The sequence below is a fragment of the Mauremys reevesii genome, linkage group 12 (genome assembly GCF_016161935.1).
Source record: "Mauremys reevesii isolate NIE-2019 linkage group 12, ASM1616193v1, whole genome shotgun sequence".
NCBI lineage: Eukaryota > Metazoa > Chordata > Testudines > Geoemydidae > Mauremys > Mauremys reevesii.
The window spans coordinates 47,625,464-47,643,777 of NC_052634.1; the positions used below are offsets into that span (position 1 = coordinate 47,625,464).

The 18,314-nt window shown below is 52.4% G+C and overlaps 2 non-coding genes across 2 annotated transcripts; both read right to left on the reverse strand.

Annotated features, from left to right (window-relative positions):
- Positions 1-1,209: 1,209 nt before the first annotated feature.
- On the reverse strand, positions 1,210-1,303 carry TRNAI-UAU. The gene is made up of 2 exons: positions 1,266-1,303; positions 1,210-1,245 (listed from the first exon to the last, which is right to left on the reverse strand). It is a non-coding gene; the product is annotated as a tRNA-Ile (tRNA).
- Positions 1,304-4,223: 2,920 nt separating this feature from the next.
- TRNAS-AGA lies at positions 4,224-4,305 on the reverse strand. Its single transcript has one exon. It is a non-coding gene; the product is annotated as a tRNA-Ser (tRNA).
- Between the last annotated feature and the right edge of the window lie 14,009 nt (positions 4,306-18,314).

The following is an 18,314-nucleotide window of genomic DNA, read 5'->3' on the forward strand; positions in this document are numbered from 1 at the left end:
TGGCCCTGCTTTCCTATCGTCTTCTGGTGTTGGCCACAGAGCATCAGCAGCGGCCCCACATGCTGGTCTGTGGGTGGCCTTCAGTGGGTGTTTGGCATGGCAGGGAGCAGGCTGGCTAGGGGTCTTTGTCGCTGTCTGCTGGCCACACATAGGCATGGTCGTCCCCTCCTCTGAACAGCCAGAGTTAGTCTGTGCTTAGAAAGCAGAGACACAGGAGACTCCAGACAAGAGGGTGAGAAAGATTGAGAAAGGACCTATGCAGACAGTCCACACTACAGGGACACTGCCTGGTTAAGGCACCAAATTGCCCCAAGTTTCCTGGTGCCCTACGCAGCTGGGTACTGCTCCAGCGGCGAACTCAATCCCCCGGCTGGCTGAGCCGGCCAGGAAAGCTGCCCCTGCCCCTGCTCCACCTCTTCCCCACAGCCCCCCACCCCCGGTCTGCCCCCACCCCCTCGTCCCACCCCTGCTCCACCCCATCCCCCCCGCCTTCCCCTGAGCTACATCCCGGTGGACGGCAGGCGGGATCAGGCGCATCCAGCACTCACCGGGCGGCGGGAAGTGGAGTGACCTGGCCCCAGCCTGCTCCGCTCTGCCAGCTCGGGCTGGGGGACGGGGGTGCTGTGTAGGGCACCAAAATGTCTAGGGACAACCCTGAATAGATCATTTTTCCACAGGGGCCGATGGCTGTTAGAATAGAGATATTCAGGCTGCCTGTACAGGCCGAGACTTTAAGAACTGCGGTGTCAGAGCTGGGAAGGGGACACTGGGGAACAGACTCTGTGGGTGTATAGAGATAAGCCCGACTGGTGTGAAGGGCTTCGGAATCTGCCTGCTTGGAAACTAACCCCAGTAAACATCCCGTTGTCTGCGCTTCCGACTTCTGGTCTTTTGCTGCTTATTGATTGTGTGACAAGAGCCAGGGAAGTGGGTGGGGGAAGGGAAAGCCCTCTAACAACGGCTCCTTGCTCCTCTCCCTCCAGGCTCAGAGGTCAAGGATGGGCAGGACTCCAGGCTCTGCTTGAGGGATCCTGGCACAGGGGCTGGTGGGGGAGAAAGGATTGTAGGTTCTGACCTGTGCTCTGGAGAGGAGGTAATAATTGAAGGGGGCATTTCTGCCTCCTCCCCTCCTCAGGGTCCCCTGGGCTGGAATTCTACATTCCACAGGGGCAAATGAGGGGGTGACACCATGTGGTCAAAGAAAACCAGAGCTCCAGGTGAGGCTTGAATTCACAACCTCAGCATAGCTCCTCTCAGCACTGCTCTATAAGTACTGTGCGCTAACCAATTGCGCCACTGGAGCACTTGTTAGCTATCATTCTTTAAGACCCCTTAGGTTGATACAGGGAAGGCGTGACCCCAAAACATTGTCAGTGGGGCTGGGAGCAGGTAGCGACAAGTGTTGTACTTGGTGGGGTGGATCCTTCTTAAGGGTTCCAGGCCCCATTTGACCCTTTTGTTCTTCCCTGTGTAATAACAGAGCTGGTTAAGACTCAATGGAGAGTCTTGCTGCAGACCAACAGAGCTGAAATCACTGATAACCAGCTCTAAGCATTAGTCCTGCTTTGGGACACAGTCTCTCATGCAACGAACTGCCCAGTCTGCGCTAGCAGTGAGGCTCCCTCACTAACAGCTGAAATCAGGGAGAGCTGTGTGAAGTGCAGGGCCCCAGGGGTGCCTGAACAGGGGGGAACAAGTGGGGCAATTTGTCTGAGGCCCCGACCCCGCAGGGGCCCCGCAAGCCCTGGCCGAGAATCCCTTCCCTGGCTAGAGGCGCCTTTTTAATTTTTACTCACCCGGCAGCGGTCCGGGTCTTCGGATGCACTTCCTCAGCGGGTCCTTCAGTGCTGCCGAAGATGCGGAGCGAGTGAAGGACCCGCCGCCACTGAAGACTCAGATGCCGCTCAGTGAATACAAGCGCTGCAGCGGGTGGCGCCTTTTTTATGTCCGCTCCCCCGCTTTGCCCCCGGCCCCCGAATTCTCTGGGCGGCCCTGCTTTTAGGGAGCCTGTTCCGCTCCTGATGGGACCACAAGACGTCCCAGAGCAGAGAGGGTGGCCAGCAGAGCGGTGACAGGGGGGAACGGCAAGTGGCCGGCAATGTGGCCAGACAGCGGAGGGAGAAAGGGGCTTTCCCCCCAGGAGGTGAGAGGTGAACTCTGGGTTTTCACTGACCCAGAGCAGCAGCTGTGAGTGAGGTGCAGTGAAGGTGTCAAATGGGGCCTGGAACCCTTAAGAAGGATCCACCCCCATCGAGTACAAACTAGGGAGTCTCAGAAAATGCTAATTAAAAGATGCTCCAGTGGCGCAATTGGTTAGTGCACAGTACTTACAAGGCAGTGCTAAGAGAAGCTATGCTGAGGTTGTGAGTTCAAACCTTCCCTGGAACCCTGGTTTTCATTAACCACATGGCATCACCCCCTCATTTGCTCCTGTGGAATGTAGAATTCCAGCCCTGGGACACTGAGAAGGGGAAGAGTTAATAATGACCCTTCACTTATTACCTCCTCTCCAGAGCACAGGTGAGAATCTACCATCCTTTCTCCCCCCCAGCCCCTGTGCCAGGATCCCTCAAGCAGAGCCTGGAGTCCTGCCCCTGGCGTCTGTACTATTGACAAAGACTAAGTGACAGGGACAAAACACTCAAATCCCGCCTGGTGCGGGGAGCCAGGTTTGCTCTTCAAATTCTGTCGTTGGTACATTTCCAGGTCTGGGAATGTCCCCCAACAGCATTGAATGGGAAGCTGCCTGCAGAACAGTTTCACTGCACAGAGCTCCTGTGGGGGAGGGGTGGGAATTAGTAACATTTTGAGGATCGTTTGGGAAATGAGCCTTTGCTGACAAGGTTTGTCTCTGTTCATATTTCACCTTCAGGTGTTATGTTGAGGGATCTTTAGTATATTTTTGGGAGGTTAATAACTATCTCCTCAACTTTATTTACTCAACTTAAAATTTGGTGTCACTTGATTTTTGCATCTCCCTGTGACAATACAACTGACACGTGTGGCTTTCTACAGGGGGTCATGATGTTATAGTTGGGGAATTCAGTCTCTGTACTTCTGGCAGGGGGGGTGTTGCTTTTTTACAGCTGCCTCAGGGCCAGGCACACCGGGCTGTTAGCTGCACCCACGGTCCTTGCCAGGGGCTCCTGCTGAACCCTGGGCGGCTGCACTGCCGTGCTGGAGTGACTCTGCAGGGGGAGAAGCTGCTGTGGAGCAATGTAGAGCAGGTGCAGGAAGGAGCCGGGGTCACTATTCACATTCTGAACTGCACAATTTTCCAAATTTGGGAATAGATTCATAGATTCATAGACTTAAGGTCAGAAGGGACCATTATGATCATCTAGTCTGACCTCCTGCACAATACAGGCCACAGAATCTCACTCACCCACTCCTGTAACAAACCCCTAACCTATGTCTGAGTTATTGAAATCCTCAAATCGTGGCTTAAAGACCTCAAGGTGCAGGGAATCCTCCAGCAAGTGACCCGAGCCCCATGCCGCAGAGGAAGGCGAATGTCCGAGAACAATTCTAAGGGGAAGGTGAATGCAGAGCAATGACACTGGAGATGCCCAGACCTCCAATAGGGGCAGTGTGGAAATTAATAATGGGAAGATCATTTGTGAAATTAGTCGTCACTGACAAGATTTGTCTCTGTTCCTATTTCACGCTATGGTGTTAGTTAGAGGAATCAGGACAGCTTTTTACTATATTAATTAAACACTTAATTTTATTTAATCAAGCCAAAAACTTAGTATCACTTATTTTTTCTCTGTCCTAGCAAGAATGAATTGAATTTTGTGACTTTCTGGAAAGTGCAGCGAGATTAAATGTGGGAAATTCAGTCTCTGTGTTTATGAGCTGATGTTTTCCTCTCACAGATCAGTGCCTGCATTGAAATACCCAGAGGGATCTAAGGGCTGGTGTACGCTGGGCACTGAGCTGGCAAAGCGATGTCTCCCAGGGTGTGACCCCCCGACAAACCCATATAGTTAAGGTGACCTAAGCCTGGGTTAGATAGTGCTAAGGAAAAGGAAGAATTGTTCTGTCCATGCAGCTATTACAGGGATGGGAAAATCCCTCCAGTCACTGTCTACTCCAAAGTGCTATAGCAGTGCCACAGCAGCGTTTTAAGTGTAAACAGTGAAACTAGATTTATCTCCAGTTCGCACTGTGGATGCTCAGGCACTAAGACTACAATAATAACAACAGCAGCACAGCGCTTGCGTAGTTGGCAGGATTCAAACCTGCGCAGGGAGATCCCAATGGATTTCTAGTCCATCGCCTTAACCACTCGGCCACAACTACTTGACATGCAACTATTTTGCTGCATGATGATTTTGTTCTCACTGAATTGTCACTTTAAATTGTTTGCCCAGACCAGCTTCCCCAGCACACTCACGGCTGCGCATCAGTGTAAGTGTGTCCTGGGCTGAACAGCGAGAATTCCTGCCCATTTCCTTTCCGGCTGGAGCAGGATGAGAGTGTGTTTGTGTGAACGACATTGCTGTAGATTGTTGTTCATTCCCCACTCTGACAATTCAGACAGTCCCTTTCCTAGTCAAATCTCCAGCACATCGTTCCAATAGCAGGGGGCAGGATTTCTCTGGGGCACTGAAATTTTTCAGAGGGCTGGCGCGTGAACTCAGCCTTGCATTCCACCCTTGATGTTTCATGGACTAACAACAGCAGCAGAAAGAAAGAGCCGAGCCAATATCTCCCTGGCAGGGATACAGGTGTCACGTCCCCTCTGTCTGACCGTTGCCATTGCAGGAGAAAAAGGTTCACTGGCATTGAATGCCGTGGGTCATACCAGAGACACAGGGAGGTTTTGCTGTTTATGGATCTGTGCAAAGGAAATTTTGTCTCTGTGTGAAACTGAGGTCAGAAATGAAACATCCACATGGTGGCCCAATGCTCTAGGGAATGTGGGTGAAGGACTCGGGCTGAGAAATGATTTAACAGGGGTTTGTATCAATTTATTGCCCCGATTAAAATCTATGGCTAAAAGGCAGCCACGGTTGTTAGTACTTGTACCTGTGTAGGGACACCCCAGTGGGTGTCAAGTCCATTGTCTTCACCAGGGGCAGTCGATTATTTTAGCAAAGTACAAATTTCTTGGTCAAGGCCTGGACTCCAGAGAAAACAATACACTGCTGATAAGAAGAAGTACATGAAAAGATTTTGCAGCCACCATGGGCATAACTATGATGTGTCGTGTTTCACTCTTTATACCTGGCGCCACCTCCTTTCCCTTTAGCCTTGTAGTTGACCAAGGGCAAAGCTGAACATCTCCTCAGCTACCAGGGAGTGTTTGTGTCCATTCCTGCGAGCTACACAGGGGTTTGATGTTGCTGCTTTCAGTCCTCTGGCTCTGCCGGGATAAGGAACAATTCAGGCTGTCACTGAACTGAAGGAGGAAGATCAGTTTTTGACAGGCAGAGGGACGTCTCCTCTTAAAGGTGTTTGTCTGGCTGGCAGTCCTGGTTCCCAGGTCTCGCCCATGGGGCTCCAGCAGTTTTGGGACCGGGTCACTCCCTTGGCCCCACCTGCTGCCCCCAGGCGCTCCCCACGCCCAGGGACCCTGTCAGTGCAGTGGAGCTGAGCAGCATCTGTCTGCTCACTCCAGGGCTGCCGGCCCCTCCCCATGGCAGGGCAGGGTGGGTCGGTGCCTCCGTGCACTGACCCCACACTGAGCCCCTGCAGCCAATGGGACGCTTCGGGGGCGGTGTCTGGGGGCAGCAGCACACGGAGGCCCCCCCAGCCTGCCCTGCCTTGGAGCCTCAGGTAAGTGCTGAATCCCTGACCCCCTCCCAGAGCCTGCACTGCCAGCCCCTCCCCACATACCTCTTCCCTCTCCCAAACTCCCCCCCAGAGCCTGTTCCCCCCTCCACGCACCCCTGCCCCAACTCTCTCCCACAGCCTGCACCCCTCCCCCTTCCCACATGTCCCCTCCCGCCTGCCCCCAACCTCCCGCCCAGAGCCTGCAACCCCACCCCTCCTCCTGTTCCCCCTACCCCCTGCCCCAGCCCAGAGCCTGCACCCAGCACCCAAACTCCATCCCAGAGCCTGCACCCCAGAACCCCTCACCCACTGAAACTCCCTCCCAGAGCCCAACCTCTCACCCCTTCTGCACCCAAACTCCCCCCAGAGCCTGCACCCCTCCTGCACCCCAATCCCCAGCCCCAGCCCAGGGCCTGCACCCTAGACCTCCTCCCCCCACCCAAACTCCATCCCAGAGCCTTAGGCAGGTGAGGGGTGGAGTTTTGGGGGGCAGGTTCTGGGCAGTATGAGTGACATTATTGGCCCACTGGGAGGACTGGAGGACTGGCACTGGCCCTAAGGTAAATTGAGGTTGAGACCCTGCTTTAAGGGATTGGAGCAATGCTGGAGAGACTGACGGGCAGGGAGCTGGGGAGCTGTGTGTGCTCCAAGGAGAGTTGTTGTTGTGCTCTGGTGACACAGAGTGGGGGTGGGGAGTTTGCAAGCTGTGGTGTTTGTACAGAGAGAAAGTTTACTAACCCCCAGGTTAAAAACTGTTCCTGCTCTGGGCTATACAGGACACTCTCTGTTGTGAGGGTAGGTCAATGACTGAATGTTTCCCTGCAGGATAATAGATTTCTAGTTCCAATCCAAGTGATTCCCTTTAAAAAATTTTCGAATGAAAATCAATTTCCAGACCCATCTCCAGTATGTTCAGGAGTTTGCTGAATGGGGGCAGGGGGCTTGAAATGAATTTAAACACTCAGCATTTTCCTGTGCAAATGAATAAAGACCTAGCAGAGCTGTCCAGCAGCTGAAATCAGTTCCAGTCCTCGGCGTCTCTAAGAGGGACACTCGGTAGCTGAGGCATGTGGGTCACCTCTGTGGTGATGACAGGTGAAAAAATGCTGGATTCAATGAAAGCTGAGCCCATAGGAGGGGAAGGTGAACGGCAGCACCACACAGGGTCATAACACTCAGACACGGGGCTCCACTGTCACTGCCCCTGTGTTTTCCATTATTTCTATCCTAAGGAACACACCATCCCCCCTACACTGTCACACACAACCTTCTCCCCTTGACCCCCATCCCACCCCTACCCCTCTGCCCCGCACACGCCATGGGACACAGCCTCTCGGTGACTCACCCCGATGGGGGCTTGTCTCTGCATCTCCCCAACAGGGGAGCAGAGAGCCGAAAGGGCCACAGGAGGCCAATGGAGCTAGGCAGGGATAGAAAAGACTTCCCCTCCCTTCCCAAGAGTCCCGTTAATCTCACCCATGAGACATTCCAGCACCGGGTGGGCTCAAAGCACCAACCTTCCCCTCAGCAACGGAAGGGGGAACCAGCTCTAGCACATGGAAGGAGGCTCCCCAGCTCTGCTGCTGCTGCCATCCTGCAGCCTTTAATGTGGATTTGTTTTAGCTTATGCAACCCCCCCACTCCGCTAATCCATCCATGAAACATGGAGACAAGCTCCTGCCACCAGGATCCAGTAGTGCAATGGGTTAGTGTCCAGTACTTACAGAGCAGTGCTGAGTGGAGTCATGCTAAGGTTGTGAGTTCAAACCTCACCTACAGCACTAGTTCCCTTTAAGCAAATGGCTTCTGCCAATCATTTTGCCCTGCAGAAAATACAATTGCAGCTCAGAAGACACCGAGGTCCCCTTGCTTTACAGAGAGCAGGGCAGATTCCACAGATCTCCCAGGCTCTGCTCTCCACCAGCCGCCTGTGTCAGGAGGGTCGAGCAGAGCCCAGAGCACTGCCCCCGACTCCCCCTCAGTCTTTGCTCCCCAAACCACCTGTGTGCTCACCCTCTTCGCTGTGAGACTCAAACCCTGCCTGGCTTTCTGTATGTTGGGGTTTTTTGTTGTCTGTCGTGTTGCTGTGCATGTGGGTCCTGTGTGATTTTTGTGGATGCTTTGCATAGTTTTGTGTGTGTGTGTGTGTGTGTGTGTGTGTGTGTGTGACTTTTGCATGCAGATTGTTTTTTGCTAAGTATTCTTTTGGTATGTGGTTTTTGTGCTTTCCTGTTGTGGGCTTTTGCTGTATATTTTGGTGTGGATTTCTTCTATGTTTTGTGTGGCTTTCCCTTATGGCTCTGTGTGCTGTGTGGGTTTGGTTTTTGTTTATGTCTGTGTGGGCCTGTGCAGTCTGTGATGTTCTCTTTCTCTCTATTTGTCTCTCTGTTTGTATCTTCATGTGTAAATTCACTGGAACTTTTCAAACTCTCCACAGCTTTGCCAATTTTCACCAGGAATTTTACTCACTTACTCATTTTACTCACTTTACTCATTAACAAATTCTCACTTGTTCCCTACCAGTTGGTGACCATTGCCCCAGGGGCCTGTCAGTCTCAGGGTCCTGATTTCCCATTGACCCTTCCCCCTTCTATTGGGACTGGGAACTAGCCAACCTAAAAAAACCCACTCAGTTTTAGTAAAGGGCCAACAGTCCCTTACACAAGCTGGCCCTGTGAGGGAGGGAGAGCTCAGTGGTTTGAGTATTGGCCTGCTAAACCCAGGTTTGTGAGCTCAGTCCCTGAGAGGGCCATTTAGGGATCTGGGATAAAAGTCTGTCTGTGGATTGGCCCTGCTTTGAGCAGGGGGTTGGACTAGATACCTCCTGAGGTCCCTTCTAACCCTGCTATTTTATGATAGGGTCACCCATGTTCAGAGAAAATAGCACAAGCTGGGCCCATGGTGTAATGGTTGGCATGCTGAAATCTGAGTTCAAATCTCAGTGGGACCTTGTGGTAAATCCCTGGAGATCCAAGTGCTTTCCTATCTCCAGCTGTATAAGAATGAGTTGTTTACCTTGTGCTGAGTGACTCATACCCCCTGGAGCCAGGTCTCTGGTTGGAAAGGGGTCTAGAAGTGGCTGTGGTTTGACTGGGTGTTTGGGATTTCTGATGCCCACAAGTTTGGCCCTTGTGCTTTCTACCACACTTTTCCTCTTGCCCACATGGTGCTTGAGGAAAGGAGTGTCAGGGCCAGGTTTCATAGTCAGGGAAAGGCAGGCGGGAGGAAGAGTCCCAGGCTGGAGCCCAGCACCTCTCCTCCTCTGGGCACCTAGGACAGATGTGGCGGGTGCTGACAGCTCCAAGGGAAGGCTTAAAAGCCACAGAGCAACCAAGGGCAGGGCAAGAGGAAGGGAGAACCATGCCTATGTGTGGCCAGCAGCAGCCACAGAGACACCCAGCCAGGCTGCTCCCTGCTCCTTGCCATGCCGAACCCCCACTGAAAACCACCCACAGCCAGCTGCTGATGCTCTGTGGCCAACATCAGAAGATGGTAGGAAAGCAGGGCCAGCCCCCCTGGTGGGGCCTCTTACTGTTCCCACTCTCTGTGCTCACTTTGGCAGTGGGGCAGGAGATTTTACCCCAAGAGGCTTTTCCCCAGCTGGCGAGAAGCAGAGAAACACCCAGGCTCCCAAGGTGCTATGTAGCAACCCCCCTCCAGCACAGGGACAGGCGCACACTTGGAAGAGGGAAACTGCTCCACACTCTAGCCCGGGCAGCCGCCCATTTTCTTTGGCAAGTCAGGAAGGGCAAAGGTGAGACTGGAAGCACCTGGGGCTCATGCCCCAGCCTTTGTGACACGCAACCCCCAACTCCTTCCTGGGGCTCTAGCTGAAGCCAGAGCATTGGCCTGAGCGGCCAAGAAAAGGTTCCAGTCCTGAAGGGAGCAGGACTTTCAGCACAAAGGTGAAATTGCACAAGCACAACTACGAAGGGACTCAAACTCTCAATCACCTGATCCGAAAGTCAGATGCCTTATCCATTAGGCCACATGATCAAAACCTTTCCAACCACTTATTTGGAAAAGGCAGACACTGGGTTTCTCAGGTCCTCTACTGAATGGGGCCGAGACTGTCTGGGCACAAGAAGTCGAGTTCCCAGTGAGATGTGAGACAATTCTCTGGAGCCAGGTACAGGACTTTGGCAGGGAGGCTCAGGCATGAGGGATTGGGGTGCAGCGGACGGACTGGCTGTCTAGGTGCTTAGATTTGGTCTCACTGAGGAGAAGGAGGAATCCTGCTGACAGGCAGTGGCTGTGGAGAAAAAGTGGGATGTCCAGGCTGCTCAGGTCTCCTTCTTCCAGCTCCTCATCTGGCTGAGCTGCTCCACCGGCCTGGACAAGTCCTCTGCATGCACAGCAAATAGCTCAAGAGCCATTGCTGCCCAAACCTGTGCTGGGGGGTGAGCTTCTGTCTTCCCTGTCCCATCTGCGCTAGAGCAGACCACTAGATCGAGAGAGACAGTCAACAACTATTAAGGCTAAGATTATATAAAGGAGGTCACAGAATTTGTGACTTTCAGAGATCTCAGTGACATTTTCCACCTCAGCCCTGGGGCAGCAAGACTGGAGCTGTCGGCCGGTGGGGGCCACACAGCTATCAGCCACCAGTGTCAGAAGGGGCTCTCACAGGCCCATGCCACCATGGATGGACCCCACAGCTCCCAGCTACTGTGGGTGGATCCCAGAGCTCCCAGCCACGGGGGGTTGTGCCGATCGGGTGTCTGCACTAAGTTTGGCATCAATATGGTGATCCTGGGGAAGCTTCGGGTCCCCAGGTTGCCTAAGGAGGGGTGAACCGGCCCAGGTCGGAAATGGAGCAGGTCAGAACTCCCATGCTGATCAGTAGTGGGATCGCGCCTGTGAGTAGCCCCTGCAGCTTAGCCTGGGCAAGACAGTACCACGGTCTCTTTTTAGACACCCCCCTCCCCCGCAGAGACTGTATGGGGGGATGGGAGCACCCATTGTGGGGACCCTGAACTGGTGGGAGGGAGGCACCATGTACCAGGGATCCCGAAACGCGGAACAGGGACACCAGGTGTCTTGCAGCAAGAGCTGCAGTCTTGATTTACAAACTGCAAGTGATGGGGAATTTACCACCTCCCTTGCGGAGCTTGTTCCACTAGATAATTAGCCTCACGGTTAAAAAATGGTTATTTCCAGTTGGCATTTTCTGACATCGACTACAAGCCAAGGGGGTCTTGTTCAGTGTTTGTCTGGTGAATTAAAGAACTCTTCAAATCACATATTCCCCCCTCTGGGAATCTGTAAAACGTATTTAAACCAGTGATTAAATCGCCTCTTAACCTCCAGGCAATGAAATCAATTGAGCTTCTTCAATCTCTCGCTGTAGACAGAAGAGAACAATGCACATTTTCCTTGTTTTTAAAGGCAAAAATCCTCATCTTTCCAATGGGATCTTCTGCTTCAACTGTCAGTTTCGGGAAGAATTTGGCTTCCTGGTTTATAATCTGCCTGCTCGATTATAATCTGCAGTCTGAAGGGTCAAATTTAGACGAGGCCATTAGTGCTGCCCCCGTCTGGCCAGAGAGGGGTGCTCACAAGCAGAGTTGAAAGCTGGAGCTGAGAGGGACCTGGCAGGACACGCGGGGCACGAAGCCTCTCACGTGGGATCCTCGCTGTGCAGTAGGAGGCTGCGGGCAGCTGATTGTCAGGGCTCAGGGCAGCTCCCTGCCATGCTGAGCCGGTGTCTGTGCTAAGCTCGGCATCAATCAGGTGATTCTGGGCAGTTCGGGGTCCCTGGGCTCCCACAGGAGGGTGAAGCAGGTCACCCCTGGAGCAGGTTAAAGCTGCAGGGTGACAGTGGGGTTGCTGCCCCTGTGAACAGCTGCTGTAGCACCGCCTGGGCAGGACAGGGAGAGCCAGTTATACCCCCCTCCAGCCTGTATCGGGGGAGGGGAGCACTCACACCCTGGGGACCCACCCACCAGAGATTTGCTGGGGGGAGAGTGGCACCCACACACCCAGGATCTTGTAGGGGGGGCAGAGTTACCTGGACACCTGGGCTCCTGGACGGGGGATGGGGGACACTGAAACATCTGGGATCTTACATGAGAGGAGAGAGGAGCCTGCACCCAGACATGAGACGGGGGCGGGGGAAGCAGGAGCATTTCCCAGTTCCAGGCTGTCCCCGTCTGGGCAAGGCACAGAGCTCACAAGCAGAGTTTAAAGCTCCAGCTGCCAAGCAATAAAATCAGCCAGGCTCCATAGCTGGTGCCTGTGATCCCAGCTCCTGGGGAGGCTGAGACCAGTGGATCACTTGAGCTCGGGAGTTCTGGGCTACAGGGGGCTATGCCGATCGGGTGTCCGCACTAAGTTCAGCATCAATATGGTGATCCTGGGGAAGCTTCGGGTCCCCAGGTTGCCTAAGGAGGGGTGAACCGGCCCAGGTCAGAAATGGAGCAGGTCAAAACTCCCGTGCTGATCAGTAGTGGGATCGCACCTGTGAATAGCCCCTGCAGTGTAGCCTGGGCAAGACAATGAAACACGCTCTCTTTTTACACAGACACCCCCCGCTGAGCCTGGAGGGGGGGATGGGAGCACCCACATGCTGGGGATTCTGACTTGGGGGGAGGGATGCACCCAAGCAACACGGATCTTGAAAAGGGGAACAGACACACCCACAGATCCCAGATGGGGGCAGGCAGGGGAAACCACACACTGGAGCTAGTTCATGGGGTGGGGGACAGAGACACCCACCAGAGATCCTGGATGGGAGCACCCACATGATGGGGATCTTGAACTGGGAGGAGGGAAGCACCATGTACCAGAGGTTCTGAAGGGGGAACAGGGACACCCACACACCAGGTGTCTTGCAGCAAGAGCTGTGGTCTTGATTTACACACAGCAGTGATGGGGAATTAACCACGTCCCTTGCGGAGCTTGTTCCACTAGATGATTTTCATTCCATTCATTCATGCCCGTCACCCCAACCGGGGTATGAGCCGCCAACAACAGATCTCCATAGTCTTCTATCCTGGGCCATTCGCTCTAGCTGGTTCCAGGTATAGCCCATTTTTTTGCTATCAACCTGAAGGTCGCGTCGCCAGGTATTTCTTGGGCGGCCTCTTTTCCGCTTGCCTTGGGGGTTCCACTGCAGTGCCTGTCTGGTGATGTTGGTTGGCTGCTTGCGTAGTGTATTTCCTATCCAGCCCCACCTTCTCCTTCTAATTTCTTCCTCTGCTGGGAGTTGATGGGTCCTCTCCAAGAGGTGGATGTTACTGATGGTGTCTGGCCAGCGGATCTGGAGAATCCTTCTGAGGCAGCTATTAATGAAGGTCTGGATCTTCCTGGTGGTTGTTTTGGTTGTCCTCCAGGTTTCAGCTCCATACAGTAAGCCTCATTCAACACTACGAGTTTATATCGAATTTAGCAGTGTTAAATCGCATTAACCTTGCACTCATCCACACAATGAAGCCCTTTATATCGATATAAAGGGCTCTTAATACCGGTATCTGTACTCCTCCCCAATGAAGGGAGTAGCGCTGAAATCGGTATTGCCATGTCGGATTAGGGTTAGTGTGGCCGCAATTCGATGGTATTGGCATCCGGGCGCTATCCCACAGTGCACCATTGTGACCACTCTGGACAGCAATCTGAACTCGGATGCACTGGCCAGGTTGACAGGAAAAGCCCTGCGAACTTTTGAATTTAATTTCCTGTTTGCCCAGTGTGGAGCGCTGATCAGCACAGGTGACCATGAAGTCCCAGAATCAAAAAAGAGCTCCAGCATGGACCATATGGGAGATACTGAAACTGATCTCTGTATGGGGAGCTGAATCTGTTCTATCAGAAATCGGTTCCAAAAGACAAAATGCCAAAGCATTTGAAAAAATCTCCAAGGCCATGATAGACAGAGGCCACAACAGGGACTCAATACAGTGCTGAAACTTAAGGAGCTGGGACAAGCGTACCAGAAAGCCAAAGAATGAAATGGATGCTCACGGAGGGAGGGGCGACTGACGTCTGTAGCTATCCCACAGTTCCCGCACTCTCCGACAACCATTTGAATTCTTGGCTGAGTTCCCAAAGCCTGATGGGTCAAAAACATTGTTGCGGGTGGTTCAGGGTTTATGTCGCCCCCCTCCCCCCGTGAAAGCAAAGGGAAAAAAATCATTTCTCGCCTTTTTTCAATGTCACCATATGTCTACTGGATTCTGCTGTCAGACGCGGTGCTGCAGCGCTACACAGCAGCATCCTCTTCTCTTCCCTTGCGGACGGCAGATGGTACACTAGGACTGGTATCTGTCCTCGCCGTCCTGTGAGTGCTCCTGGCTGGCCTCGGTGATGTCACCCCAGGGCGCCTGGGCAAAAATGGGAATGACTCCCAGGTCATTCTCTTCTTTAAGCTTTGTCTAATGGAGATTCAGTCCTGCCTGGAATATCATAGTAGCTGGAGGCTGCCCTCCCCTCCCCCCTTTGAGCTCTACTTGCAGAGGCAATAAAGTCAGTGTTGTTTCAAATTCCTGCATTCTTTATTACTTCATCACACAAATGGGGGGATAACTGCCACGGTAGCCCAGGAGGGGTGGGGGAGGAGGGAAGCAATGGATGGGGTTGTTGCAGGGGCACCCCCTAGAATGGCATGCAGCTCATCATTTCTGCCAGATGTCGGGGGCTCTGACCTGGAGCAGCCGTTTGCTTCTCTGGTTCTTTTGTAGGCTTGCCTGATAGTCTAGACAGGACTGACTCTCCCTTTAGACAAAACTTAAAGAAGGAAATGACCTGGGGAGTCATTCCCATTTTTGTCCATGTGCCCCCAGCCAACCTCACCAAGGCAAGCCAGGAGAACCCATGACAGCAGCAAATGGTACAGTATAACTGGCAACTGTCATCGTCAACTTGCAAAGCAGCAGATGGGACGGTATGGCTGGTAACCATCTCTGCTAACTTGCAAAAGGCAAGGGGATGCTGCTGTGTAGCGCTGCAGTACTGCGTCTGTCAGCACCATCCAGTAGACATACGGTGACAGTGAAAAAAGGCTGAACAAGCTCCATGGTTGCCGTGCTTTGGCGTCTGCCCGGGCAATCCAGGGAAAATGGCACGAAATGATTGTCTGCCGTTTCTTTCATGGAGGGAGGATTGAGTGACGACATTTACCCAGAATCACCCACGACACTGTTTTTGCCCCATCAGGCACTGGGATCTCAACCCAGAATTCCAATGGGTGGGGGAGGCTGTGGGAACTATGGGATAGCTATGGGATAGCTACCCACAGTGCAACGCTCTGGAAATCGACACTAGCCTCAGTACATGGATGCACACCTCCGAATTAATGTGCTTAGTGTGGCCGTGTGCACTCGACTTTATACAATCTTTCCAAAAAACAGTTTATGTAAAATTGGAATAATCCCATAGTGTAGACATACCCTGTGATTAACAACTTTGGTGGCTAATTGAAAGGCTGATGGTTCAAACGCAGGTGAAGATGGAGGTTGGTTTTTTTTAGTGATGAGAATCCAGTACATTTTAACAGGCAGAAAAGCGCCTCAATGCGGGTCTAGCCTCATTGGGCAAGCATAAGCAATACTTTTGCTAAATGCATTGGTGGTATAGTGGTGCGCATAGCTGCCTTTCAAGCCGTTAATCTGGGTTTGATTCCCAGCCAATGCAAGGATGTGATGTTTTCTCTGCTGGGAATTGGTTTAATTTCAGTCACATTGTATCAGTTTACCAAAGGAATGAGAGAATCAATGTGCTGCAGGTCATTAAACACCCAGTGGAGGAAGAAAGGGGCGGGACTATACAATGAGCTGTTGGAGTCATCCTGGTATTACAATGTTTGTTTTATTTATTTTAAAAAAATTCTTTACTTCCCTCTCTCTTTTAGACTCAGAGCCTTTAAGGTCAGAAGGGACCCAGTGTGATCATCTAGTCCGACCTGCTGCACCTTGCAGGCCAAAAGACCCCACCCACCCACTCCTGTAATAGACCCGGGAGGGGAGGCAGCTCTGTCCTCTGCCCCTACCCCAGGCAGCACATGGAGGCCCTCTGCTCCCCTCCCCCATGGGTGTGCAGAGATGTGCCAGCAGCACTGAGGTGGCTCCCTGCCCACTCTGCCTCCATCCCTCCGTGCCGCTCCCAGAAATGGCCGGCATGTCCCAGCATCCCCTGGGGCGGGGGGAGTGTCTCCATTCCCTGCCCCGAGTACCAACTCCACAGCCCCCATTGGCCACTGGGAGCTCTGGGGGCAGCGCCTGCAGGCAGCGGCACACCGAGACCCCCTGGCCCCACCCACCTAGGAGCTGCTGACGCAGGGTTGTGTGTACCGGTCACTTTGGGAGCTGCAGTGCCCGGGGTAAGCGCCACCCCGCCTGTACCCCAACCCCCTCCCCCAGCGCAGAGCCAGCACCCCACACCCAAATTTCATCCCAGAGCTTTGTTTGTCTTCCTTTCACCCAGAACCATCCTTCTCCTGGGCTGCAAGTCGCCATCCCTGGGAAGCCAAGAGGCAGGCACAGGATTCTACCTCCCAGCAGCCAACCGCACCTCCCCAGGCTTTGCAGAACGACTGGTGGTGCTCTACTAACCCCACTTAGCCGCACTGAGGCGCTTAGCTTCTGCCCTGCCTTCCTCAGCTCGACTTTCCTCTTTTGCCCCATTCCCGCCTCACTCCCTCCTTTGGCAAGTCACACAGATGAGGCAGCAGCAAGAGCCGGCCGCCATAGGCCAACCTCCAAGTGCAGAGGAGACCAAGCCACAAGGCTTCAAAAGGTGACCAGCCCAGATCCACTAGCTTTCCCCTGCTGATGCCAAGAACATAAGAACATAAGAACATAAGAAAGGCCGTACCGGGTAAGACCAAAGGTCCATCTAGCCCAGTATCTGTCTACCGACAGTGGCCAATGCCAGGTGCCCCTGAGGGAGTGAACCTAACAGGCAATGATCAAGTGATCTCTCTCCTGCCATCCATCTCCATCCTCTGACGAACAGAGGCTAGGGACACCATTCTTACCCATCCTGGCTAATAGCCATTTATGGACTTAGCCACCATGAATTTATCCAGTCCCCTTTTAAACATTGTTATAGTCCTAGCCTTCACAACCTCCTCAGGTAAGGAGTTCCACAAGTTGACTGTGCGCTGCGTGAAGAAGAACTTCCTTTTATTTGTTTTAAACCTGCTGCCTATTAATTTCATTTGGTGACCCCTAGTTCTTGTATTATGGGAATAAGTAAATAACTTTTCCTTATCCACTTTCTCAACATCACTCATGATTTTATATACCTCTATCATGTCCCCCCTTAGTCTCCTCTTTTCCAAACTGAAGAGTCCTAGCCTCTTTAATCTTTCCTCATATGGGACCCTCTCTAAACCCCTAATCATTTTAGTTGCTCTTTTCTGAAACTTTTCTAGTGCTAGAATATCTTTTTGAGGTGAGAGACCACATCTGTACACAGTATTCGAGATGTGGGCGTACCATGGATTTATATAAGGGCAATAATATATTCTCAGTCTTATTCTCTATCCCCTTTTAATTATTCCTAACATCCTGTTTGCTTTTTGACCGCCTCTGCACACTGCGTGGACATCTTCAGAGAACTATCCACGATAACTCCAAGATCTTTTTCCTGACTCGTTGTAGCTAAATTAGCCCCCATCATGTTGTATGTATAGTTGGGGTTATTTTTTCCAATGTGCATTACTTTACATTTATCCACATTAAATTTCATTTGCCATTTTGTTGCCCAATCACTTAGTTTTGTGAGATCTTTTTGAAGTTCTTCACAATCTGCTTTGGTCTTAACTATCTTGAGTAGTTTAGTGTCATCTGCAAACTTTGCCACCTCACTGTTTACCCCTTTCTCCAGATCATTTATGAATAAATTGAATAGGATTGGTCCTAGGACTGACCCTTGGGGAACACCACTAGTTACCCCTCTCCATTCTGAGAATTTACCATTAATTCCTACCCTTTGTTCCCTGTCCTTTAACCAGTTCTCAATCCATGAAAGGACCTTCCCTTTTATCCCATGACAGCTTAATTTACGTAAGAGCCTTTTTCTCAGCTCATTTCACCACCCTCTGCCCTGCAGGGGTTGAGTTTATCGCAGGGGTTACCCAAAATTGGGCCAGCTAGTCAGCGAAGGGAGGACTAATGACCCACCAGAGTTTGGCAGAAAGCAGCACATTTATTATACTGACAGCTAAGCTCAAAAGAAGAAGTGGGGGGTGTCACACTCACACTTGCATACTCACGCTCCCTGGACAGGCACAGCACTGGGGATGTCAGGATTCGGCAAGGTAAGTGTCCCACAGTGCAGCTATGGATGGTGTGATGAAGGTAAATCTTCCTGACGCACAATGAAATACAACGCAGAGAACCACTGGCCAGGCGGTCCAGGCGAAGGGTATTCACTGGAGGTACAAGCTTGTGAGTGCTCTCCTGAGCACATGGCCCCTTCCCCTTTTAAGGGCCTGCACCTCATGGCCTGTGACTAGAGATGACTTGGCTGCATCTGGTTGGTCACACTCCACCTTGGGCAGTGTCCATGCTCTGGGTGTGTGAGTGCTGCCT